We start from the raw sequence: 13,751 nt of genomic DNA, 5'->3' as shown, positions 1-13,751 counted from the left end.
GACTCGAGGAGAATCCCGAGGTGTCCCTCGCACCTAGGCAGGAGTCCTGACGTCGCTGAACAAACACGTGTCAGGAAGGGCCCTCCCCGTCGTAACTCGAGAATATACCCCAGGTTCCGGCCGCAACTCGAGAAAAACCATGAGACTTCCCCCTCGCCGCGAGATGAGGCCCGATTCCCCTGCACTTCGTGCAGAGCAATTCCCTGTTCCACATCAAACGTGAAAGGAGCCTTGATTTCCTTGATGGCACTCCAGAGAAAACCCAAGATCACTGTCTCAAGTCTAGAGGGATCCTGAGGTCACTGTAGCAACACGAAAGGGCTCCGTGGACCCCAAATCAACTCGAGATGAGAGCTTAGTCCCTGGCTTCGACTCAAGAGGAATACCAACTTTCCACAAGCACCTCAAGAGGAGGCTTCTCTCAGCTACAGGTATGTGAGAGGGACCCTGAGTTTGTGGCCTCAAGTGGAATGGACACCGAGATGCTCTGACTCGAAGTAAGGCCGGATATCCCTGCAGTGAAGTGAATGCAGGTTCGTCTTGCATCTCCCAAGACGAAGAGATGTCTGAATCTGCTGTGGAGACCACAGAGTAAGACCTAGTCCTCCGCCTCATCGCGACCGGAGGCCTCACATCCTTTGAAAATTCGAGAGGTATGCGGAGATCAATGCTTCCAAAGGAGACGATGCCTGACTCCTCTTGAAAATGGATAGGAGTCCCAGGATCCCTGTGGCAAGTGGAAAGGGACCCTGGGTCTCCCGCCTCACGTGGAGACGCGTCCCAATTGCCATGCCAAGACTCGAGGAGAATCCCGAGGTGTCCCTCGCACCTAGGCAGGAGTCCTGACGTCGCTGAAAAAACACTTGTCAGGAAGGGCCCTCCCCGTCGTAACTCGAGAATATACCCCAGGTTCCGGCCGCAACTCGAGAAAAACCATGAGACTTCCCTCTCGCCGCGAGATGAGGCCTGATTCCCCTGCACTGAGTGCAGAGCAACTTAGTGTTCCACATCAAACGTGAAAGGAGCCTTGATTTCCTTGATGGTACTCCAGAGAAAACCCAAGATCACTGTCTCAAGTCTAGAGGGATCCTGAGGTCACTGGAGCAACACGAAAGGGCTCTGTGGACCCCAAATCAACTCGAGATGAGAGCTTAGTCCCTGGCTTCGACTCAAGAGGAATACCAACTTTCCACAAGCACCTCAAGAGGAGGCTTCTCTCAGCTACAGGTATGTGAGAGGGACCCTGAGTTTGTGGCCTCAAGTGGAATGGACACCGAAATGCTCTGACTCGAACTAAGGCTGGATATCCCTGCAGTGAATTGAATGCAGGTTCTTCTTGCATCTCCCAAGACGAAGGGATGTCTGAATCCCCTGTGGAGACCACAGAGAAAGACCTAGTCCTCCGCTTCATCGCGACCGGAGGCCTCATCCTTTGAAAACTCGAGAGGTCCGCGTAGATCAATGCTTCCAAAGGAGACGATGCCTCCCTCCTCTTGAAAATGGATAGGAGTCCCAGGATCCCTGTGGCACGTGGAAAGGGACCCTGGGTCTCCCGCCTCACGTGGAGACGCGTCCCAATTGCCATGCCAAGACTCGAGGAGAATCCCGAAGTGTCCCTCGCACCTAGGCAGGTGTCATGACATCACTGAACAAACACGTGTCTAGAAGGGCCCTCCCCATCGTAACTCGAGAATATACCCCAGGTTCCGGCCGCAACTCGAGAAAAATCATGAGACTTCCCCCTCGCCGCGACATGAGGCCCGATTCCCCTGCACTGCGTGCAGAGCAATTGCGTGTTCCACATCAAACGTGAAAGGAGCCTTGATTTCCTTGATGGCACTCCAGAGAAAACCCAAGATCACTGTCTCAAGTCTAGAGGGATCCTGAGGTCACTTGTGCAACAAGAAAAGGCTCCGTGGACCCCAAATCAACTCGAGATGAGAGCTTAGTCCCTGGCTTGGACTCAAGAGGAATACCAACTTTCCACAAGCACCTCAAGAGGAGGCTTCTCTCAGCTACAGATATGTGAGAGGGACCCTGAGTTTGTGGCCTCAAGTGGAATGGACACCGAGATGCTCTGACTCGATGTAAGGCCGGATATCCCAATAGTGAATTGAATGCAGGCTCCTCTTGCATCTCCCAAGATGAAGGGATGTCTGAATCCCCTGTGAAGACAACAGAGAAAGACCTAGTCCTCCGCCTCATCGAGACCGGAGGCCTCACATCCTTTGAAAACTCGAGAGGTCTGTGGATGTCAATACTTCCAAAGGAGACGATGCCTGACTCTTCTTGAAAATGGATAGTAGTCCCAGGATCCCTGTGGCACGTGGAAAGGGACCCTGGGTCTCCCGCCTCACGTGGAGCCGCGTCCCAATTGCCATGCCAAGACTCGAGGAGAATCCCGAGGTTTCCCTCGCACCTAGGCAGGAGTGCTGAGGCGCTGAACAAACACGTGTCTGGAAGGGCCCTCCCCGTCGTAACTCGAGAATATACCCCAGGTTCCGGCCGCAACTCGAGAAAAACCATGAGACTTCCCCCTCGCCGCGAGATGAGGCCCGATTCCCCTGAACTGCGTGCAGAGCAATTCCGTGTTCCACATCAAAAGTGAAAGGAGCCTTGATTTCCTTGATGGCACTCCAGAGAAAACCCAAGATCACTGTCTCAAGTCTAGAGGGATCCTGAGGTCACTGTAGCAGCACGAAAGGGCTCCGTGGACCCCAAATCAACTCGAGATGAGAGCTTAGTCCCTGGCTTCGACTCAAGAGGAATACCAACTTTCCACAAGCACCTCAAGAGGAGGCTTCTCTCAGCTACAGGTATGTGAGAGGGACCCTGAGTTTGTGGCCTCAAGTGGAATGGACACCGAGATGCTCTGACTCGAAGTAAGGCCGGATATCCCTGCAGTGAAGTGAATGCAGGTTCGTCTTGCATCTCCCAAGACGAAGGGATGTCTGAATCCCCTGTGGAGACCACAGAGAAAGACCTAATCCTCCGCCTCATCGCGACAGGAAGCCTCACATCCTTTGAAAACTCGAGAGGTCCGCGGAGATCAATGCTTCCAAAGGAGACGATGCCTGACTCCTCTTGAAAATGGATAGGAGTCCCAAGATCCCTGTCGCACGTGGAAAGGGACCCTGGGTCTCCCGCCTCACCTGGAGACGCGTCCCAATTGCCATGCCAAGACTCGAGGAGAATCCCGAGGTGTCCCTCGCACCTAGGCAGGAGTGCTGAGGCGCTGAACAAACACGTGTCTGGAAGGGCCTTCACCGTCGTAACTCGAGAATATACCCCATGTTCCGGGCGCAACTCGAGAAAAACCATGAGACTTCCCCCTCGCCGCGAGTTGAGGCCCGATTCCCCTGCACTGCGTGCAGAGCAATTCCATGTTCCACATCAAACGTGAAAGGAGCCTTGATTTCCTTGATGGCACTCCAGAGAAAACCCAAAGTCACTGTCTCAAGTCTAGAGGGATCCTGAGGTCACTGGAGCACCACGAAAGGGCTCCGTGGACCCCACATCAACTCGAGATGAGAGCTTAGTCCCTGGCTTAGAGTCAAGAGGAATACCAAGTTTCCACAAGCACCTCAAGAGGAGGCTTCTCTCAGCTACATGGATGTGAGAGGTACCCTGATTTTGTGGCCTCAAGTGGAATGGACACCGAGATGCTCTGACTCGAAGTAAGGCCGGATATCCCTTCAGTGAATTGAATACAAGCTCGTCTTGCATCTCCCAAGATGAAGGGTTGTCTGAATCCCCTGTGGAGACCACAGAGATAGACCGAGTTCTCCGCCTCATCGCGACCGGAGGCCTCCCATCCTTTGAAAACTCGAGAGGTCGGCGGAGATCAATGCTTCCAAAGGAGACGCTGCCTGACTCTTCTTGAAAATGGATAGGAGTCCCAGGATCCCTGTGGCACGTGGAAAGGGACCCTGGGTCTCCCGCTTCACGTGGAGACGCGTCCCAGTTGCCATGACAAGACTCGAGGAGAATCCCGAGGTGTCCCTCGCACCTAGGTAGGAGTCCTGACGTCGCTGAACAAACACGTGTCTGGAAGGGCCCTCCCCGTCGTAACTCGAGAATATACCCTAGGTTCCGACCGTAACTTGAGAAAAACCATGAGACATCCCCCTTGCCGCGAGATGAGGCCCGATTTCTATGCACTGTGTGCAGAGCAATTCCGTGTTCTACATCAAACTTGAAAGGAGCCTTGATTTCCTTGATGGCACTCCAGAGAAAACCCAAGATCACTGTCTCAAGTCTAGAGGGATCCTGAGGTCACTGGAGCAACAAGAAAGGGCTCCGTGGACCCCAAATCAACTCGAGATGAAAGCTTAGTCCCTGGCTTTGACTCAAGTGGAATACCAACTTTCCATAAGCACCTCAAGAGGAGGCTTCTCTCAGCTACAGGTATGTGAGAGTGACCCTGAATTTGTGGCCTCAAGTGTAATGGACACCGAGATGCTCTGACTCGAAGTAAGGCCGGATATCCCTGCAGTGAATTGAATGCAGGCTCGTCTTGCATCTCCCAAGACGAAGGGATCTCTGAATGCCCTGTGGAGATGACAGAGAAAGACCTAGTCCACCGCCTCATCGCGAACGGAGGCCTCACATCCTTTGAAAACTCGAGAGGTCTGCGGAGATCAATGCTTCCAAAGGAGACAATGCCTGACTCCTCTTGAAAATGGATAGGAGTCCCAGGATCCCTGTGGTATGAGGAAAGGGACCCTGGGTCTCCCGCCTCAAGTGGAGACGCGTCCCAATTGCCATGCCAAGACTCGAGGAGAATCCCGAGGTGTCCCTCGCACCTAGGCAGGAGTCCTGACGTCGCTGAACAAACACGTGTCTGGAAGGGCCCTCCCCGTCGTAACTCGAGAATATACCCCATTTTCTGGAAGCAACTCGAGAAAAACCATGAGACTTCCCCCTCGCCACGGGATGAGGCCCGATTCCCCTGCACTGCGTGCAGAGCAATTCCGTGTTCCACATCAAACGTGAAAGGAGCCTTGCTTTCCTTGATGGCACTCCAGAGAAAACCCAAGATCACTGTCTCAAGTCTAGAGGGATCCTGAGGTCACTGTAGCAACACGAAAGGGCTCCGTGGACCCCAAATCAACTCGAGATGAGAGCTTAGTCCCTGGCTTCGACTCAAGAGGAATACCAACTTTCCACAAGCACCTCAAGAGGAGGCTTCTCTCAGCTACAGGTATGTGAGAGGGACCCTGAGTTTGTGGCCTCAAGTGGAATGGACATCGAGATGCTCTGACTCGATGTAAGGCCAGATATCCCTGCAGTGAATTGAATGCAGGCTTGTCTTGCATCTCCCAAGACGAAGGGTTGTCTGAATCCCCTGTGGAGACCACAGAGAAAGACCTAGTCCTCCGCTTCAACGCGAACGGAGGCCTCACATCCTTTGAAAATTCGAGAAGTCCGCGGAGATCAATGCTCCCAAAGGAGACGATGCGTGACTCCTCTTGAAAATGGATAGGAGTCCCAGGATCCCTGTGGCACGTGGAAAGGGACCCTGGGTCTCCCGCCTCACGTGGAGACGCGTCCAAATTGCCATGCCAAGACTCGAGGAGAATCCCGAGGTGTCCCTCGCACCTAGGCAGGAGTCCTGACGTCGCTCAACAAACACGTGTCTGGAAGGGCCCTCCCCGTCGTAACTCGAGAATATACCCCAGGTTCGGGCCGCAACTCGAGAAAAACCATGAGACTTCCCCCTCACCGCGAGATGAGGCCCGATTCCCCTGCACTGCGTGCAGAGCAATTCCTTGTTCCACATCAAACGTGAAAGGAGCCTTGATTTTCTTGATGGCACTCCAGAGAAAACCCAAGATCACTGTCTCAAGTCTAGAGGGATCCTGAGGTCACTGGAGCAACAATAAAGGGCTCCGTTTACCCCAAATCAACTCGAGATGAGAGCTTAGTCCCTTGCTTCGACTCAAGAGGAATACCAAGTTTCCACAAGCACCTCAAGAGGAGGCTTCTCTCCGCTACAGGTATGTGAGAGGGACCCTGAGTTTGTGGCCTCAATTGGAATGGACACCGAGATGCTCTGACTCGAAGTAAGGCCAGATATCCCTGCAGTGAATTGAATGCAGGCTCGTCTTGCATCTCCCAAGACGAAGGGATGTCTGAATCCCCTGTGGAGACCACAGAGAAAAACCTAGTCCTCCGCCTCATTGCGACCGGAGGCCTCACATCCTTTGAAAACTCGAGAGGTCCGCGGAGATCAATGCTTCCAAAGGAGACGATGCCTGACTCCTCTTGAAAATGGATAGGAGCCCCAGGATCCCTGTGGCACGTGGAAAGGGACCCCTGGTCTCCCGCCTCACGTGGAGACGCGTCTCAATTGCCATGCCAAGACTCGAGGAGAATCCCGAGGTGTCCCTCGCACCTAGGCAGGAGTCCTGACATCGATGAACAAACACGTGTCAGGAAGGGCCCTCCCCGTCGTAACTCGAGAATATACCCCAGGTTCCGGCCTCAACTCGAGAAAAACCATGAGACTTCCACCTCGCCGCGAGATGAGGCCCGATTCCCCTGCACTGCGTGCAGAGCCATTCCGTGTTCCACATCAAACGTGAAAGGAGCCTTGATTTCCTTGATGGCACTCCAGAGAAAACCCAAGATCACTGTCTCAAGTCTAGAGGGATCCTGAGGTCATTGGAGCAACACGAAAGGGATCCGTGGACCCCAAATCAACTCGAGATGAGAGCTTAGTCTCTGGCTTCGACTCAAGAGGAATACCAACTTTCCACAAGCACCTCAAGAGGAGGCTTCTCTCAGCTACAGGTATGTGAGAGGGACCCTGAGTTTTTGGCCTCAAGTGGAATGGACACCGAGATGCTCTGACTCGAAGTAAGGCCGGATATCCCTGCAGTGAATTGAATGCAGGCTCGTCTTGCATCTCCCAAGACCAAGGGATGTCTGAATCCCCTGTGGAGACCACAGAGAAAGACCTAGTACTCCGCCTCAACGCGACAGGAGGCCTCACATCCTTTGAAAACTCGAGAGGTCTGCGAAGATCAATGCTTCCAAAGGAGAAGATGCCTGACTCCTCTTGAAAATGGATAGGAGTCCCAGGTTCCCTGTGGCACGTGGAAAGGAACCCTGCGTCTCCCGCCTCACGTGGAGACGCGTCCCAATTGCCATGCGAAGACTCGAGGAGAATCCCGAGGTGTCCCTCGCACCGAGGCTGGAGCCCTTACGTCGCTGAACAAACACGTGTCTGAAAGGGCCCTCCCCGTCGTAACTCGAGAATATACCCCAGGTTCCGGCCGCAACTCGAGAAAAACCATGAGACTTCCCCCTCGCCGCGAGATGAGGCCCGATTCCCCTGCACTGCGTGCAGAGCAATTCCTTGTTCCACATCAAACGTGAAAGGAGCCTTGATTTCCTTGATGGCACTCCAGAGAAAACCCAAGATCACTGTCTCAAGTCTAGAGGGATCCTGAGGTCACTGGAGCAACACGAAAGGGCTCCGTGGACCACAAATCAACTCGAGATGAGAGCTTAGTCCCTGGCTTCGACTCAAGAGGAATACCAACTTTCCACAAGCACCTCAAGAGGAGGCTTCTCTCAGCTACAGGTATGTGAGAGGGACCCTGAGTTTGTGGCCTCAAGTGGAATGGACACCGAGATGCTCTGACTCGAAATAAGGCCGGATATCCCTGCAGTGAATTGAATGCAGGCTCGTCTTGCATCTCCCAAGACGAAGGCATGTCTGAATCCCCTGTGGAGACCACAGAGAAAAACCTAGTCCTCCGCCTCAATGCGACCGGAGGACTAACATCTTTTGATAATTCGAGAGGTCTGCGGAGATCAATGCTTCCAAAGGAGACGATGCCTGACTCCTCTTGAAAATGGATAGGAGCCCTAGGATCCCTGTGGCACGTGGAAAGGGACCCTGGGTCTCCCGCCTCACGTGGAGACGCGTCTCAATTGCCATGCCAAGACTCGAGGAGAATCCCGAGGTGTCCCTCGCACCTAGGCAGGAGTCCTGACGTCGATGAACAAACACGTGTCTGGAAGGGCCCTCCCCGTCGTAACTCGAGAATATACCCCAGGTTCCGGCCGCAACTCGAGAAAAACCATGAGACTTCCCCCTCGCCGAGAGATGAGGCCCGATTCCCCTGCACTGCGTGCAGAGCAATTCCGTGTTCCACATCAAACCTGAAAGGATCCTTGATTTCCTTGACGGCACTCCAGGGAAAACCCAAGATCACTGTCTCAAGTCTAGAGAGATCCTGAAGTCACTGGAGCAACACGAAAGGGCTCCGTGGACCCCAAATCAACTCGAGATGAGAGCTTAGTCACTGGCTTCGACTCAAGAGGAAAACCAACTTTCCACAAGCACCTCAAGAGGAGGCTTCTCTCAGCTACAGGTATGTGAGACGGACCCTGAGTTTGTGGCCTCAAGTGGAATGGACACCGAGATGCTCTGACTCGAAGTAAGGCCGGATATCCCTGCAGTGAATTGAATGCAGGCTCGTCTTGCATCTCCCAAGACGAAGGGATGTCTGAATCCCCTGTGGAGACCACAGAGAAAGACCTAGTTCTCTGCTTCATCGCGAGCAGAGGCCTCACATCCTTTGAAAACTCGAGAGGTCCGAGGAGATCAATGCTTCCAAAGGAGACGATGCCTGACTCCTCTTGAAAATGGATGGGAGTCCCAGGATCTCTGTGGCACGTGAAAAGGGACACTGGGTTTCCCGCAACACATCGAGACGAGTCCAAATTGCCATGCCAAGACTCGAGGAGAATCCCGAGGTGTCCCTCGCACCTAGGCCCGAGTCCTGACATCGCTGAACAAACACGTGTCTGGAAGGGTCGTCCCCGTCGTAACTCGAGAATATACCCCAGGTTCCGGCCGCAACTCGAGAAAAACCATGAGACTTCCCCCTCGCCGCGAGATGAGGCCCGATTCCCCTGCACTGCGTGCAGAGCAATTCCGTGTTCCACATCACACGTGAAAGGAGCCTTGATTTCCTTCATGGCGCTGCAGAGAAAACCCAAGATCACTGTCTCAAGTCTAGAGGGATTTTGAGGTTACTGGAGCAAGACGAAAGGGCTCCATGGACCCGATATCACCTCGAGATGAGAGCTTCGTCGCTGGCTTCGACTCAAGAGGAATACCAAGTTTCCACAAGCACCTCAAGAGGAGGCTTCTCTCAGCTACAGGTATGTGAGAGTGACCCTGAGTTTTTGGCCTCAAGTGGAATGGACACAGAGATGCTCTGACTCGAAGTAAGGCCGGATATCCCTGCAGTGAATTGAATGCAGGCTTGTCTTGCATCTCGCAAGATGAAGGGATGTCTGAATCCCCTGTGGAGACCACAGAGAAAGACCTAGTTCTCCGCCTCATCGCGACCGGAGGCCTCACATCCTTTGAAAATTCGAGAGGTCCGCGGGGATAAATGCTTCCAAAGGAGAGGATGCCTGACTCCTCTTGAAAATGGATAGGAGTCCCAGGATTCCTGTGGCACGTGGAAAGGGACCCTGGGTCTCCCGCCTCACGTGGAGACGCGTCTCAATTGCCATGCCAAGACTCGAGGAGAATCCTTAGGTGTCCCTCGCACCTAGGCAGGGGTCCTGACGTCGCTGAACAAACACGTGTCTGGAAGGGCCCTCCCCGTCGTAACTCGAGAATATACCCCAGGTTCTGTCCGCAACTCGAGAGAAACCATGAAATTCCCTCTCGCCGCGAGATGAGGCCCGATTCCCCTGGACTGCGTGCAGAGCAATTCCGTGTTCCACATCAAATGAGAAAGGACCCTTGATTTCCTTGATGGAACTCCAGAGAAAACCCAAGATCACTGTCTCAAGTCTAGAGCGATCCTGAGGTCACTGTAGCAACATGAAAGGGCTCCATGGACCCCAAATGAACTCGAGATGCAAGCTTAGTCCCTGGCTTCGACTCAAGAGGAATACCAACTTTCCACAAGCACCTCAAGAGGAGGCTTCTCTCAGCTACAAGTATGTGAGAGTTACCCTGAGTTTGTGGCCACAAGTGGAATGGACACCGAGAGGCTCTGACTCGAAGTAAGGCCGGATATCCCTGCGGTGAATTGAACGCAGATTCGTCTTGCATCTCCCAAGACGAAGGGATGTCTGAATCCACTGTGGAGACCACAGAGAAAGAACTAGTTCTCCGCCTCATCGCGACCAGAGGCCTCACGTCCTTTGAAAACTCGAGAGGTCCGCGGATATCAATGCTTCCAAAGGAGACGATGCCTGACTCCTCTTGAAAATGGATAGGAGTCCCAGGATCCCTGTTGAAGGTGGAAAGGGGCCCTTGGTCTCCCGCCTCACGTGGAGACGCGTCCCAATTGCCATGGCAAGACTCGAGGAGAATACCGATGTGTCCCTCGCACCTAGGCAGGAGTTCTGACGTCGCTGAACAAACACTTGTCTGGGAGGGCCCTCCCCGTTGTAACTCAAGAATATACCCCAGGTTCCGGCGGCAACTAGAGAAAAACCATGAGACTTCCCCCTCGCCGCGAGATGAGGCCCGATTCCCCTGCACTGCATGCAGAGCAATTCCGTGTTCCACATCAAACGTGAAAGGAGCCTTGATTTCCTTGATGGCATTCCAGAGAAAACCCAAGATCACTGTCTCAAGTCTAGAGGGATCCTGAGGTCACTGTAGCAACACGAAAGGGCTCCGTGGACCCAAAATCAACTCGAGATGAGAGCTTAGTCCCTGGCTTCGACTCAAGAGGAATACCACGTTTCCACAAGCACCTCAAGAGGAGGCTTCTCTCAGCTACAGGTATGTGAGAGGGACCCACAGTTTGTGGCCTCAAGTGGAATGGACACCGAGATGCTCTGACTCGAAGTAAGGCCGGTTATCCCTGCAGTGAATTGAATGCATGCTCGTCTTGCATCTCCCAAGATGAAGGGATGTCTGAATCCCCTGTGGAGACCACAGAGAAAGACCTAGTTCTCCCTCTCATTGTGACCGGAGGCCTCACATCCTTTGAAAATTCGAGAGGTCCACAGAGATCAATGCTTTCAAAGGAGACGATTCCTGACTCCTCTTGAAAATGGATAGGAGTCCCAGGATCCCTGTGGCACGTGGAAAGGGACTCTGGGGCTCCCGGCTCACGTGGAGACGCATCCCAATTGCCATGCCAAGACACGAGGAGAATCCCGAGGTGTCCCTCGCCCCTAGGCAGGGGTCCTGAGGTCGCTGAACAAACACTTGTCTGGAAAGACCCTCCCCGTCGTAAATCGAGAATATACCGCAGGTTCCGGCCGCAACTCGAGAAAAACCATGAGACTTACTCCTCGCCGCGAGATGAGGCCTGATTCCCCTGAACTGTGTGTAGATCAATTCCGTGTTCCACATCAAACGTGAAAGGAGCCTTGATTTCCTTAACGGCACTCCAGATAAAACCCAAGATCACTGTCTCAAGTCTAGAGGGATCCTGAGGTCACTGTAGCAACACGAAAGGGCTCCGTGGACCCCAAATCAACCGGAGATGGGAGCTTAGTCCCTGGCTTCGACTCAAGAGGAATACCAAATTTCCATAAGCATCTATAGGAGGCTTCTCTCAGCTACAAGTATGTGAGAGGGACCATGAGTTTGTGGCCTCAAGTGGAATGGACACCGAGATGCTCTGACTCAAAGTAAGGCCGGATATCCCTGCAGTGAATTGAATGCAGGCTCGTCTTGCATCTCCCAAGACAAAGGGATGTCTGAATCCCATGTGGAGACCACAGAGAAAAACGTAGTTCTCCGCCTCTTCGCGACCGGAGGCCTCACATCCTTTGAAAACTCGAGAGGTCCGCGGAGATCAATGCTTCCAAAGGAGACGATGCCTGACTCCTCTTGAAAATGGATAGGAGTCCCAGGATCCCTGTGGCACGTGGAACGGGACCCTGGGTCTCCCGCCTCACGTGGAGACGCGTCCCAATTGCCATGCCAAGACTCGAGGAGAATCCCGAGGTGTCCCTCGCACCAAGGCAGGAGTCCTGACGTCGCTGAACAAACACGTGTCTGGAAGGGCCCTCCCCGTCGTAACTCGAGAATATACCCCAGGGTCCGGCCGCAACTCGAGAAAAACCATGAGCCTTCCCCCTCGCTGCAAGATGAGGCCCGATTCCCCTGCACTGCATGCAGAGCAATTCCGTGTTCCACATCAAACTTGAAAGGAGCCTTGATTTCCTTGATGGCACTCTAGAGAAAACCCAAGATCACTGTCTCAAGTCTAGAGGGATCCTGAGGTCACTTTAGCAACACGAAAAGGCTGCGTGGACCCCAAATCAACTCGAGATGAGAGCTTAGTCCCTGGCTTCGACTCAAGAGGAATACCAACTTTCCACAAGCACCTCAAGAGGAGGCTTCTCTCAGCTACAGGTATGTGAGAGGGCCCCTGAGTTTGTGGCCTCAAGTGGAATGGACACCGAGATGCTTTGACTCGAAGTAAGCCCGGATATCCCTGCAGTGAATTGAATGCAGGCTCGTCTTGCATCTCCCAAGACGAAGGGATGTCTGAATCCCCTGTGGAGACGACAGAGAAAGAACTAGTCCTCTGCCTCATCGCGTCCGGAGGACTCACATCCTTTGAAAACTCGAGAGGTCTGCAGAGATGAATGCTTCCAAAGGAGACGATGCCTGACTCTTCTTGAAAATGGATAGGAGTCCCAGGATCCCTGTGGCACGTGGAAAGGGACCCTGGGTCTCCCGCCTCACGTGGAAACGCGTCCCAATTGCCATGCCAAGACTCGAGGAGAATCCCGAGGTGTCCCTCGCACCTAGGCAGGAGTCCTGACATCGCAGAACAAACACATGTCTGGAAGGGCCCTCCCCGTCGTAACTCGAGAATATACCCCAGGTTCCGGCCGCAACTCGAGATAAACCATGAGATTTCCCCTTCACCGCGAGATGAGGCCCGATTCCCCTGCACTGCGTGCAGAGCAATTCCGTGTTCCACATCAAACGTGAAAGGAGCCTTGATTTCCTTGATGGCACTCCACAGAAAACCCAAGATCAGTGTCTCAAGTCTAGAGGGATCCTGAGGTCACTGGAGCAACACTAAAAGGCTCCGTGGACCCCAAATCAACTCGAGATGATAGCTTAGTCCCTGGGTTCGACTCAAGAGGAATACCAACTTTCCACAAGCACCTCAAGAGGAGGCTTCTCTCAGCTACAGTTATGTGAGAGGGACCCTGAGTTTGTGTCCTCAAGTGGAATGGACACCGAGATGCTCTGACTCGAAGTATGGCTTGATATCCCTGCAGTGAATTGAATGCAGGCTCGTCTTGCATCTCCCAAGACGAAGGGATGTCTGAATCTCCTGTGGAGACCACAGAGAAAGACCTAGTCCTCCGCCTCAACGCGACCGGAGGCCCCACATCCTTTGAAAACTCGAGAGGTCCGCGGAGATCAATGCTTCCAAAGGAGACGATGCCTGACTCCTCTTGAAAATGGTTCGAAGTCCCAGGATCCCTGTCCACATGGACGGGGACCCTGGGTCTCCCGCTTCACGTGGAGACGCATGCCAATTGCCATGCCAAGACTCGAGGAGAATCCCGAGGTGTCCCTCGCACCTAGGCAGGAGTCCTGACGTCGCTGAACAAACACGTGTCTGGAAGGGCCCTCCCCATCGTAACTCGAGAATATACCCCAGGTTCCGGCCGCAACTCGAGAAAAACTATGAGACTTCCCCCTCGCCGCGAGATGAGCCCCGATTCCCCTGCACTGCATGCAGAGCAATTCCGTGTTCCAAATCAAACGTGAAAGG

The sequence above is a fragment of the Dama dama genome, chromosome 9 (genome assembly GCF_033118175.1).
Source record: "Dama dama isolate Ldn47 chromosome 9, ASM3311817v1, whole genome shotgun sequence".
Lineage (NCBI taxonomy): Eukaryota > Metazoa > Chordata > Mammalia > Artiodactyla > Cervidae > Dama > Dama dama.
The sequence above is the reverse complement of the archived record's forward strand: the minus strand, read 5'-3'. Positions refer to the sequence as shown.